Source organism: Lynx rufus, unplaced genomic scaffold (assembly GCF_022079265.1).
Source record: "Lynx rufus isolate CCGP_SWC_20201006 ecotype Redwood Valley unplaced genomic scaffold, mLynRuf1.p SCAF_6, whole genome shotgun sequence".
Lineage (NCBI taxonomy): Eukaryota > Metazoa > Chordata > Mammalia > Carnivora > Felidae > Lynx > Lynx rufus.
In genome coordinates, this window is record NW_025814878.1 from 134,202,692 (window position 1) to 134,216,375 (window position 13,684).

Below are 13,684 nucleotides of genomic sequence, written 5' to 3' on the forward strand. Positions count from 1 at the left end.
AAAAAAAATTTTTTTTCCGGAGTGCCTTGCAAGCAGGAAATCATATATATGTGATTGGGGTGGGGTGGCGTGAGGGACTGAGCCTTAATATTGAACCACCAGCTCTTTGATCCCATCTTCAACTGACAAAGATGCACACGGTGTACACATTCATCCCCCAGGTAAAATTGTACGGATGTCTCAGGGAACGCTGCAGGAACAAACTTTAACCTCATGACTTCTATTATTTGGTAATAAAAGGCTTAAAGCACAATGTGAGCTTTTTTTAGATGCTAAGTTCCATGTGAGTGATGTGTTGTTAATTTCCTATTAATGCAGGGTGCCAGCAGACCTCAGCGCAGAATCTAAAGACGAAAATCACTTTCCTGCCGCTCTGACACCCGGTGACCGGCCTGAGCTTATTTTTTGCCATCTCCTAGATGAAATGAACATCCTTCCCACAATGATGCAGTATAGATATTTCCAACACACGGACCAGTCCTCCCACTGGCAATCATGGAACGAAAGAGAATTCCTTGCTGAACCATAGTTCTGTCACCAGCGAATACGAAGCCCCTACTAAGCATTAATTGATATTTGTACCCTCACTTCTTCCTTCTCTTTGTGACTGAGACCTCGTAACACCGTGTTTTTCTTATTTCTATGCATCGAATATAGCTTCCTGCTTTCCTTTCGGCATCTTCCTGGGATCTGGGCATTAGGAGATGCTATACTTGGATTCCCCACTGAAAAGCTGACAACACTCTATTGTCTGCTTACGAATGATCTTCCTTGTATGGAAGATGATAAAGCAAAATCTAGTCACAGCTATGTCCCCAAACACACTTCAGGTTTGTTTGCCTACATCTTTGGAAGGCTTCAAAAATTTTCACCCTTGATATTGAATTAGAATTCCCTCCTTCCTCATCGTGGTATGTCCCTCCCCCTAGAGGTGATGGAATGTTCCTTCCCTGCTCTTGCCCAGTCACAACCGTCTCTGCTATAGCTACTGATGATGTATCTTCTTTCTTCTAGGTCTGTCTTATAGTATTTCCTTTTACGACCACTGAATTCAATGTGGTTCTTTAAACAGGTGATCTGTAGGACAGAGAGGAAGAAAGAGAAGAAGGAAAGAAGGGTCACCACGTACGCCACACCACCTGGACAGGAGAGGGACCCTTTGTGAATTTCTGGTTCTATGGTCTTTGCTCAAAAACTTGAAAAACTTCAGGACGGAGGGGAAATAGAAGCTCAGGAATTTTTAGCAGTAGGTCAGCGGTCTCTTCGTCGGGCAAAGGATGGCTTAGTCCACGTGAAATGTTCAAGCGTCTTATGGCTTGTCTGAGCATCCAAACCTTCACCCCTTCTTTACTCTTTTTCCTTCCCCTCTCTGTATTCATTATTCTTGTGGCGGATCTAGTGAAAGTTAAGCAGATGTTCTAAATAGAAACATTTACAAAACTTCAAGGGGGGAAAAGAGGAGGAAGATGTGGCACTACAATCAAGGGCGTGAAGACACTCTCTTGTCTTTGTTTGCACCTCCATATTCCTTTAGGGCTGCCCCGCTCTTGAGTGACACGTCACGTAGCACCACATGCATGCAGGTGTTTAATACATTAATGACTATTAGCGACTGATGAGAGAGAACCTCACAAAGCCTACGACATTTCACTTGGTCTGTAAAATGAAAACAGAAACCACTTCCACTCTTTTGGGGGAAAAAAATATGGACGTGTCTACTCAACCACATTAGACGTGTCATCCCCCATGGCTAAGCTGCCTGCAGAGCCCTGTCTCCATCATTAGGACTCTTCCCCAGGTTCAGACACTAACCGACATGTGGCCTCCTGACTCTGTCTTCCTTTACTGGCCCTTCTCTCTTTCTCAGCCCTTGGCTCTCCTCTCCTCTCCTCTAGTTGGCTCCACTCCTGCATCCAAGAGGACATTCTCAGTGCAGGGCTTGGTGGCCCAGCAGACATGCCTACTGTCCCACCGGAGGAGTGTGGGTCTTTTTTTTTTTTTTTTTGCCTGGAAGCCATCAAGTCTCAGGCACAGCCATCTCCATTCAGCATTTTAAATTAAAACTGCCAGGGTGAGGCTTGTGTGAGTGTTCCTGCTGATATAAATTGTCAGCTTCATTGTAGCTTCTATTCTTATATCTGTCAGCTAAAAGGCCCCAAGGAGTTAGATTGAAGAAAGAGACAATAGTCTGCCAAAGATAACGTAAGGATCCGGCCTGGCCCATATGGTGAGTATAGTCAGTAACTGTTGTGTGTCGAACTCATGTTGTAATTCTATTGCTTTCCCCCTCTTTCTCATCTGCCCCCCCCCATGCAGTTTGCCCTCAGAGCAAGTGGGAGGGGGCCAGTGCCAGCAACAGCGAGCCTAAGATGCACGGAAGAGATTCAGAACACACTTCAGGATAGGTACAAAATTTGCTCATCTTTTCCTGTTTTAAAACCCTTAGAGCGCATTTTTGCCAACATTTACCAGCGTGCTACCAACTGTGAATTTATGTGAAGAATCATGCTTAGCATTTCGGGGTGACGATTCCATTTTTAACATTTTGCTCGGTCTTTCTTTCAGGAAAGTTTCTCCAGCCCTCAACTGATTGCAGTCCATAAACCAAGGTCTGAAAAAGACCGGAATGCCCGCAGGAAACTGAAGGTAGTGGGTTTCACAGGAGCCCTTGGCAACTGAGGGGACTTCAGAGTGGAGAATCGTGGGGGCGGGGCGGGGGGGGATGTCTTTACGCCTTTAAAAAATCCAAATAAACAGGGAGAGAAGCGCTCTGAACAGCAGGTCAGAATTGCCCTAGAACATCACAGGTTTGAACTGCACAGGTCCATGTACGTGTGGATTTTTTATAGTACAGTACGTAAATGCAATTTTTAGAAAGTTTATTTATTTTGAGAGAGAGAGAGAAAGAGCAAGTGGGAAAGGGGCAGAGAGGGAGGGAGGGAGAGAGGATCAAGCAGGCTTCACGCTCTGCGTGAAGCCCAATGCAGGGCTCGAGCGTGAAGCCCAATGCAGGGCTCGATACCACAACAGTGAGATTATGACCTGAGCTAGAACCGACTCAGATACTCAACCAACTGAGCCATCCAGGCACCCCATAGTACAGTACTTAAATGTATTTTGTCTTCCTTATGATTTTCTTAATAACATTTTCTTTTCTCTAGCTTACTTTATTGTTAGAACACAGCATATAATACATATACATAATCCATGTTAATTCAGTGTTTATGTTATGGGTAAGGCTTCTCGTGAACAGTAGGCTATCAGCTAAGGTTCTAGAGAATCAAAAGTTATAGGAGGATTTTCAACTTTATAGGGGTCAGCGCCCCTAACCCCCATCCCCGTTTTGTTCAAGGGTCAACTGTATATACTTTTAAATGGACTTTACAGATAAATCCCGGGTATTCCATTTTAAGTTCAAATATAAGAGGTAAAGTAGAATTTCTCCCTTCCTTCGTATTTCATAACAGCCCAAGCTGATTCAACACAAATAAATGACTATGCCGTAAGTATCCTGAGGGAAAAGTTGATAAGCCAGACTCTATTCTCTTCATATGTGTATAAACAAATACTTCACTTAAAAAAAAAATCTTATCAGATGGTAAGCACTTGGAATTTACCTATTCTGAATTCAGGGCAGCTGCTTTGGAAAATAAAAAAGTCATTTTTAAGCTGATTCATGAGTACTGATAAATCCCTTAGATTGAACGCTGCCTTCCTTTTTTGGTGGGCAGTCCTGAGGGCAGGGGGAGAATAGGATTATCTAGAGTCATCAGTGCAAGTGGTGGAGGTAAGGTAATCGCCAACATTTCTGTTCCCTTCCCCCGCCCCCGGTTTCTTCCTTTCCCACGCCCCAGAACCATCTATGGTGGTTTCCAAAGCCAGATACTCAGAGTAAAATGAACCTGGGTGGAAGGGAGGCTTAGCCAACGCTCCACGTGGGGGGCCAAGGTCCCGGCCTCGGGAGGCCCCTGATCTGTCATTCAGCTTTGAGTCCCTGTGCTCTCTCCTGGCCTTGCCCTGGAAAGCACACAGCCGGCTGCAGCTGGGCTCGGGCTCTACCTCGCGTTCCTGTTTATTACTACTTCAGCTGTTTGCTGCAGGGAGACAGGCAGAGTCCTGCTCTGATTGGCTGCCTTTCTCTGACGTAAACAGCAGGCTCAGCCAATCAATAGCCCGCACTCCAAGAGCAGAAAGATGAATTGTAACAGCCAAGGCCCTGGGAATTAAAAAAAAAAAAAAAAAAAGAGCAACCCCTCCCCAACCCCCGCCCCCAATCAAAACCGTACACAAGGCTCCTGGAGGAGGGAGGGAGAGAGAGAGAGAGAGAGAGAGAGAGAGAGAGAGAGAGACTGAGACTGCTCTCTCCTGCTGGAAGCCCTCTGGGCAGGCCTGTTTGCACCCCAACTCCTTGGCGCTCGGCCGAGTTCACACCATTTTCAAAGTAGGTCATTCCAAGTAATCCCAGCAGAGGAGGGATACGCCGTCAGCCACAGTCCACAGAGCCTGCGAGGAGGTCCAGACCTTGCAGTGGAGGCTGGAACGTGACGCTGGTCCGCCTGGTAGGAGGCGGCTACTGCGAGGTGCTTCCTCGCCTTCCTCCAACAGCCGCCAGACAGGCTTGCTTTTAAACAAATCCACTCTCTCGGCCGTTTACAATTGGTCAGGGACTAATACTCTGGACAAATCTCTAGCAGGACTTCGCTCCTAACCTGAATGAAAATTCGCTGTGAGAAGGATGATGTCATCTTGATTCAGCTCTTTGTTCTTCGTGTTGGGAAAATTCATTGTTATTTATGAGGCTAGCGAGTTTCAGTGTCTACGAAGACACTGGTACCCCCAAGGAGATCGCAAGTAGAAATAAATAGATGCATGCAGCATTTTCCGAAATAACATATTGAGGAATATGCATATAAAACAAATGGATGTATCATTCCAAACATAAACCTCACACATGTTCTTAAGTACATACAACCCTTACACTGTAATTCATGCAGATACTGAAAAAAAGGTAAACTCCACTTTCTTGATCAATGACATGCATAGACACATGTCAAATAATGGTGAAAAGGTATATGTCTTTTTTAAACATGACCTGCCTTCAGGTATCATCTACAAGTTTCCTTTGCTGTGCTGTTTCCTCAGCTTGTGCTAACCCCCCTCTCCTCTTCTGGCAAAACATACCCACCTCTACAACCCCTCTCAAATTCTTCCTCTTTAGGAACTCTCTGGCTCCTGATTTTCAGTGATTATTTCTCTCCATTCGGAACCCTTGCAGCAATGAAAGAAACCCACAACACACACCTAGGAATAGCTTATGTATGATGTGGCTAATTGTTTGTTACACCGTAACTCCTGGAAAGCCAGGGCCAATATCTGGTATTTCAGTAGTACATCATAGGTACTTAGCATACATCGCTTTCCAGACAAAGGGAGAACACTAACATTTATTGAATGCCTCCTAGGTACCAGCTACTGTGCTGAGATTTCTATCAATTTTCAGAAATTATTATTTAGAACACGTTAACAGCCTTAGAACAGAAGATTTGCTTTCCACCATTTTAAAGATAAGGAAGCAGAGGCTTAGAACAGTTACATAACTTACCCAGGATCAAACAGCCAATGAACAGAGGAGCCAAGATTCAAACACAGCCATCGGACTCCCTGCTCTCTCTGCTACCCCCCCCCCCGATGATTCTCAATCTTGGCTGATTAGCTTCTAGATATTTCAGATGCCTCAGCCCCCCGTCTGAAGGTTTTGATTCAGATTTCTAATCCCAGGAGAGCAGGGAAGTGTTTATGTCCTTAACTGCTCTGAGGCCAGCAATGCCTTGTCTATAGTAGCAGTCAGTACATGTTTGTTAGATGAATAAGTGAATTCAAAACATCTAGAACGGTGGTATTCAGGCCAGGCATATTAGAAATCACCTGGAGAGCTGATTAAGCAATGCCTCTCTCCAGGCCCTTCCCCCAGAGATTCTGATGCAATTGGTCCCGGGTGGGGCCGCCTGGCAGGTATCCTGGTTTTCAAAAACTCCCCAGGCGATTCACATGTGCAGCCCAGGCTGAGAACCATTGGTTTAGAGTGAGGTCATGGGATCTGCACATTTTATAAAGCTCCACAGGTAATTTTGATCGGCAGCCGGGGTTGAGAACTACCGCCTACACACTATGCTGCCTCTTTCTGGGTTTTATAAATGGGAAAGCATTACTTTCTAAAAATAATTCTGTCAACAAGTATGGGCTGTGCTCACCCGTGCACAAAAGCGTCCCCATTTGGGGGACATTACAGAAGAAACAATAGAGCCTGCTGTCACCTGATTTCCAATCTGTAACCAGTTCAGCGCTAACTTGTTCTTTGATCTTTATCTGTCATGCACTGGTTGGAGAGTGATCTATGAAACTGACAGACTAGAAATCTTGTTTTGTAGGTAGAAGAAGGAGAGTATCTTGTCTACTGAGCTAAAGGATAGCTTTTAACCTTCATGAGCCTCAGTAATCAATTTGTGTGAATGTTCAAGCACTGATGTGCATATTTTCACTTACAAATACATGGGGAGAGATTGGGGAAGAAACAGTATTAAAATGCACAGCTGCCTGGCAGTTGAGATATGGGCAGGAGGGAAAAAGAATAAAGACCATGACTCTTTGTGAACCCCAGACATGGTTAGTAACACTTCTTATCACCTGGAAATCAAGGAAAATGACGTGCCATGGGCTTATGTGTTGTTAGGTTTAGCATTTCTTAAAATGCATTATCCAGAACATATCTGAAAACAATTTAATATTGGGGAGGGATCTTATTACTTGTTATAATGAGCCCAACCAACCCTGACGCATTAAACATTTTGTAAAAGTCATATTGCCATTGTATAATTATTATGAGCACATAAACAATAGCTACTGTTAGGAATCAAGGAACAGGAGCATTTTAAAGAGCTAGGTATTTTATAGTCAGGGAAAGCCACTTTTTATACACACCATGAAATTTGTATGCCATTAGTAATAGGTGACTTTCTTTTTTTTTTTTTTTTCAACGTTTATTTATTTTTGGGACAGAGAGAGACAGAGCATGAACGGGGGAGGGGCAGAGAGAGAGGGAGACACAGAGTCGGAAACAGGCTCCAGGCTCTGAGCCATCAGCCCAGAGCCCGACGCGGGGCTCGAACTCACGGACCGCGAGATCGTGACCTGGCTGAAGTCGGACGCTTAACCGACTGCGCCACCCAGGCGCCCCAGTAATAGGTGACTTTCATTGAGCACTTAACCGTGCCTGGCAGTCTTTGACAAGCTCTTAATGCATTCTCTTGTAATCTTACCACAAAAAGATGAACTAGGTACTATTATAATCTCTTTTCACAGATAAGACAACTGAGGCACAGAAGGGCTAAGTAACTTGCTCAAGGACCCACAGCAAGTAAACCGGAATTCAAACTCATTCGGTCTGGTTTCATAGCTGATGGTTTTCACCAGTATCGGTTAGAAATACTGTTTTCTCCATGCTGATGTTATTATGCTGTTTTCAGAAATTGTATCTTTTTTCATTTTATGTGACCATGACATACAGTAATCAGAGAAAATAGATTTCCAGAAGGAAGTAAGTATTGCTCAGTCCCAAATTTAATTCCATACTCCCTCCTTTAGTTTTTACTACTAAACACAATTCCCAAAATACCATTCTTACAGAATTGAAATGCAGTTCAATAAATATGTTAAGCATCAATTCGTGTAAGGTTACCACACAGGATTAGAAAATACAGCCCTTGTCTTTAGGACCAAAAAAAAAAAAAACAAAAACCCACAACATTTTTTTTTTAACGTTTATTCATTTTTGAGAGACAGAGAGAGACAGACCACGAGCAGAGGAGGGGCAGAGAGAGAGGGGAACACAGAATCCGAAGCAGGCTCCAGGCTCTGAGCTGTCAGCACAGAGCCCGATGAGGGACTCCAACTAACAAAATGAACCAGGAGATCATGACCTGAGCCAAAGTCAGACGCTTAACCAACTGAGCCAACCAGGCACCCCAGGAATCTTTTAGAAATGCAGACAGATCCTGGCATCCCATCCCCATTTACAATCCTTTTTTTTCTTTTTCTCTCCTCATACGGTTCCAAATCCACAACCCAACCTTGGAGACCCTGCATGATTTGGTTCCTCCCCATTTTCCAGCTCCACGTGTCTCCCCTCACCCTCCTGGGGGTGAGTTTCAACGATATGAGGTTTCTCTTGGAAACTTTGATGCGCTATTTTTTTTTTTTTTCCAATGACAGAGTCTCCGAAGCACTGTTCGCATTAGGTCACACGCACCCCTCCCTGCCCACTCCTGTAGCTGGAAACCCTCTGCATCCCTCAGATTTCAGCTTGAACATCACTTTCTCAGAAAAGCCTTCCCTGATGGTGGGAACCAATGCTCACGCAGAACCACCTCATCTTAACTTGATTACGTCTTCAAAGACCTCGTTCCCAAGTCGGCTCACATTCACAGGGCCTGGAGGCTAGGACCTGAACACAGCTTTGGGGGCGACGCAGTCCAACCCACAACCCCTAAACATATAAAACCGATTTCTTCCCTCCTTCCTTCTATTTTATATAGAAAATGGCGCTTGTTGGCATCCTTTCTCTCTTCTGTTTTGGTCCATCAGGCTCCAGGTCTGTCATTTTCGTTGGTGGCTGTTAACTTTACAATTCAGTCTTTCGATTACAGAATATAATAAGTCAAGACTGTGGCTGAACTGGAAGCAGAAGTAGTACCTCCCAGTGTTAGTGTTAACAGCGCTTTTAGAATTTGTCTAGCAGGTTTTCCGGTCTTTACCGGAAGACCCCCCACCCCCCACCCCCCACCCCCAAAAAGAAGTTGTATCTCCCAGAGGTGGCTATGGTAGCGGATAGGATTTGCACTTTCCCTTCTTAGGAAGAGAGTGAGGGTGTCTTCGTCTTAGCTGGAATAGTTGCATGCCATTGGGCAGATGCGTGATGCTGTCCCTGTCCTTGTTATGGGGTAGAGTGATGAGGGGAGTGCCTGGTAACCAAAGGGTAGACCATCCCAGTTATCTGTGGGAGACTGATGGGGGTTGAACGAAAGAGAAAAGAAGCCATTTTTTTGTTTCCTGCTTCTGATGGAGCTTCCAGAAGCTCCTGGGTGCCTACTCGGTCAGGGCGGTTCTAGCACTTGTAGCAGCAGAGTGTGCCCTGCCCTCACAGAGCTCTGACCTTGGCAGTGGTGGTGACAATGGTAGGTAACTGTGGGGCCCTGCCTCTTTAGTGTGAGTAGGGGCTCTTGGCTTACTTCTTCCGTTCCTTCTCCGATGGTCTCGCTTGCTTTACGCAGATCTGAGTTTCTGACCTAGATCGTTGTCCATCTTTTCAAAGGATTTCTTGTAACCTTTCTTGCAAGGCAGGTCTACTTGTGACAAATTTCCTTAATTTTTATTTGTCTGAGAAAGTCATGACTTTACGTTGGAAGGATCATTTCATGCGGTAGAGAATTCTAGTTTGGTGGATTTTTCTTTCAACATTGAAAATAGTTCACTCCACTCTCCTCTTGCATGGTTTCTGAAAGGAAGTCTGATATAATTCTTGTCCTTGTTCCTCTGCAGGTAAGTTAACAAAAAATAAATCTCTGGCTTCTTTCAAGATTTCCTCTTTGTTTTTGATTTCCTACAGTTTGAATATGATATGCGTAGGTGTCGAAGTTTTGGTATTTATCTTACTTGGTGTTCTCTCAGCTCCCTGCATCTGTGGTTTGGTGTCATTAATTTGGGAAAATTCTCTCGCTATTACTTAAATTTTTTTTTCAATTGTCACCCAGTTCTTGGATAGTCTGTTCTGCCTTTTCAATTTTTTCTTCTCCTTGCATTACAGCTTTGGAAGTTTTTACCGACGTATCTTCAAGCTCACCAATTCTTCCCTTAGCTGTGTCCAGTTCCCTGAGGAGCCCATCAAAGACATTCTTCATTTTTGTTACAGTGTTTTAGCTTTCTGGCATTTACTTTTGACTCTTTCTTTGAGTTTCCATCTCTCTGTTTACATCACCCACCTTCCGTGTTGTCTCCTTTTCCTGTTAGAGCCCTTAACATATGGACCACTGTTATTTCTAAATTCCTATTCTGATAATTCTCAACTCTGTCACGTTGGAGTCTGGTTCTGAGGCTTGCTTTGTCACTTCAGACCGTGGTTTGTGCTTTAAATTATGCCTTGTATTTTGTTGTTGTCGTTGAAAGCTAGACATGATATATGGGGTGAAAGAAACTGAGATAGTTAGACTTTTGACATGAGGTTTTGTGTGAATCTGGCCAGCAGTTAGGCTGTGTTTACCCTTTGCTGTATCTATGGCATCAGAGGGTGAAATTCCCTCTGGGGTCACTGTTTTTGTCTGCCCCATTGTCTCTGGGTTTTCCTAGAGACTCCTTAAATGGGGTCACAGGCCTGCAGGTCTGTAATCACCGTTATTATACAGAAGCCCTGATTGATGTGGTGGGAAGGTGTGGGGGCAGGGAAAGTGTTTTTCAGTCCTGTCCTTAGGTCTTCCTTCCAGGGAGCCAGAGTTGGGTATTTCCCTTCCCCTGGTTGGTTACGTTCTGGCAAAACCCCCCTCGGTTACATCCGGTTACAGTTTCTCTCGAGGGCAGGCTTTTCTGAGGAGAATAGAATGCTTTGGGCTTCTTTAAAAATGTTTACTCCTTCACTCCCACTCCCCAACCGGAAGCAGAAGGGGATTTTCCACCCATCTTCACTGTGGGAACCTGGTAGGGTTCCTGGAGTTTAAAACTCAGGAAAGCGGGTGGGAGGCCTTTGGGACCAGGCCCCACAGAAGTTCTTAACCCCCAGTCTAGAGCACTCAGAGCCTCCAGTAATTGGTCCATTATAGTCTAAGTGTTCCTACAGATGCTGGCTCCGGCTGTGCACTTCTGTTCCATGTCAGCTGTGATTCTCTGTGTCTGTCTGTCTCTCCAGTTTTGGGGACAGCAGTTTGCTCTGTGACCTCAATTCTCTGGTGGATCCCAGAAGAGTCACTGAATTTTAGCTTGTTCCACTTTCTTCTCATTGGGAGGACAGGGGTGACCATTTTCCAGCTCTTTGCAGGTTGGCCTGGAAACGGGAAATTCAAATACAACTTTTCAAGTTTATCTTAGAAAACCTGAAAAATGCAGAAAATTATTAAGTAGAAAATACAAATCTCCAATAATTCCACTACACAGAGATACTCACTGGTAAACTATGGGTAGATATTTTTTTCCTATGCCTATGTGTATGCAGGTGTAATATATGGAACATAGTTTTTAGAAGCATTAGTCTATACTTAGTTTCACAGCTTTCTTTACTCACAAAATTACAGGCTCTATACTTCCCCATGTCAGGAAAGGTTCTATATTTAATACTGTTATTAATTGCAAATATTGCAAAATATGTAGTCATATTTAAATGGAGATAACATAGCAGAGAGGCTAGGTTCATAAATTCTGGGGTTAGATTGCCTGGCTCAAACCCTAGTCTTTCTGCTTATAAGCTACATGATCTTGGTTAACTTCTGTCACCTCTCTATGCCTCAGTTTCTCACCTGTTAAATAGAAACAATAATCCTCACTGATGTGAGATTGAGTAGGATAATCACGATTATTAGAACAATCACTTAGAACAGTGGCCTATTGAATCATTCATTACATGTCTCTGGCAAAATTAATTTTAAAAGAATCTATTTTGCGAGGCACACGGGTGGCTCAGTTGGTTGAGCATCCAACTTCAGCTCAGGTCATGATCTCAGGATTCATGAGTTTGAGGCCCTCATTGGGCTCTGTGTTATCAGCACAGAGCCTGCTTCAGATATTCTGTCCCTCGCTCTCTCTGCCCCCCTCCCTCTCCTGCTCACGCTCTTTCTTAAAAATAAACAAACATTTAAAAATAAAATAAAATAATCTATTTTGCATCTTGTTTGTGTATAGAAATGCAAAATATTTTAGTGCATGCCACAGTGCACTTGCTCCGTAGTCATTTTCCGTGGGGGCAAGAAGGCACATTGGTGAATGAAGCTGGCTTGCCAACTTTGGTTGCTTCTCCTCCCTTTGTCACACCATTGTGTCGTTATTACATCATTTCCATTTTACGGTTAAAGACGGTCTTATGCAAACAAGAAGCATGCAAAAAGCACTAAGCACACCCATACACACCACCACATACCAAAATGGCACACACAAGCAAGCAAACATAACTCTAAACAAAATGGCACACACAAGCAAGCAAACATAACTCTAAACAAGCTATAACTTCAAACTCTCAAAAACACATTTTCCCCAAAGCTCAACATTCCTTTGAGTCATTGTAATTTTCTTACGTCATTAATATCTCACTGCCATGTAAAGTCTATGCCACGTAAAGCCTTTTGTTTGTGGGTTCTATTTATAGTGCCTTTGTGGTTTTCCAAATGCAGCCAGTCTACAGATCACTCACCTTTCGTAAGCCCCACGCTCTGTATAGCACAGCTTATCCATGTCTGTTAGCGTAGAGGAGACCACTGCCCACCGGACCCCACCAATCTAATAAAAACCCACGAGAGTCTTATTTTCATGCTCCCCTTATCTGTTATCTCTCACATTCAATTAGCTTCCACGTTCCTGTGGGTTCTTCTTCCTCTGGGATGTCTTCCAAATCCATCTCTTCTGGTACTATCTTAACACAGGCCCCCATCCCTTGCCACCTAGCCTATTATAATAGTCTCCAGGCTGTTCTTCTTGCCTCCAGATTTTCCCTGTTCAAAACCTCTCACCACAACACTTTGACCTCCTCAAAATACTAATCTGATCATTGAACTCTCCCGGTTAAAGGTGAAGTCCAAATGCTTTTGTGTATCATTCAAAGCCCCCTCGCATTCCTAGTCTCATTTCCGGCTTCATCTGATGGCAATCCTTCCCGCTCCCAATTCACCCTCTGGATTACCCTGCCCCCTGTTGCAGCCCCTATTTTTCTCTACTTTATCCTTCAGAGCTGGTTTGATGTCACCGCCTCCAGGAAGTCTTCTTTTTCCTTTTCCTTTTTAGGCAGAGTAGATGGCTCCATTTTTGGGTGCTTTGTCAGGGGGTTTCATATAATAAGACCCACTTGGTACCATATTACAGAGCAGATGTGACCTTCTATATTCCCTGCTGCGTCTGAGCTCTGAGGGCAGGGACCATGGGGCTTTCACCTCTGTGACCCCCCCTTCGCCTCCCAAACCCAAATAAGTAATATGTGGTCAAGAAAGGTTTTTGAATAATTGGCATTCATGCAAGCCTAATTTGAGATGGTGTGGGAAGGGGGGGGAGGGAGAGGGGCAGAGGGAGAGAGAGAGAACCTTAAGTAGGCTCCACATTCAGGGTGGAGCCCAACATGGGGCTCGATCCCACAATCTTGGGATCATGACCTGAGCTGAGATCAAGAGTCAGATGCTCAACTGACTGAACCACCCAGGCGTCCTGAGATGCTGTATATTCTTAAAGGAAAACATAGAATTAATTTAGGAACTTAGTGTCTGTTGTTTTTGTTGTCATTACACTTCTGAGAGTTTCAGGGATGAAAAGTTGTGTTACACTGGGGCAGGATCCTCTAATTAGTACTCTTGCTGGCCTGAAAATGGCAATCCTTCTGCCTGAAGGCTTCGGATACACACATTAAAGGAAGTAAACACAGGGAGGGTCCCCGGACGCAAGTTGGCTC

General features: G+C 44.3%; 1 non-coding gene across 1 annotated transcript; it reads left to right on the plus strand.

The window, feature by feature from the left end:
* Positions 1-8,759: 8,759 nt before the first annotated feature.
* On the plus strand, positions 8,760-8,822 carry LOC124529502 (U7 small nuclear RNA). The gene has a single exon (XR_006966387.1). It is a non-coding gene; the product is annotated as a U7 small nuclear RNA (small nuclear RNA).
* The last annotated feature ends 4,862 nt before the right edge of the window (positions 8,823-13,684 follow it).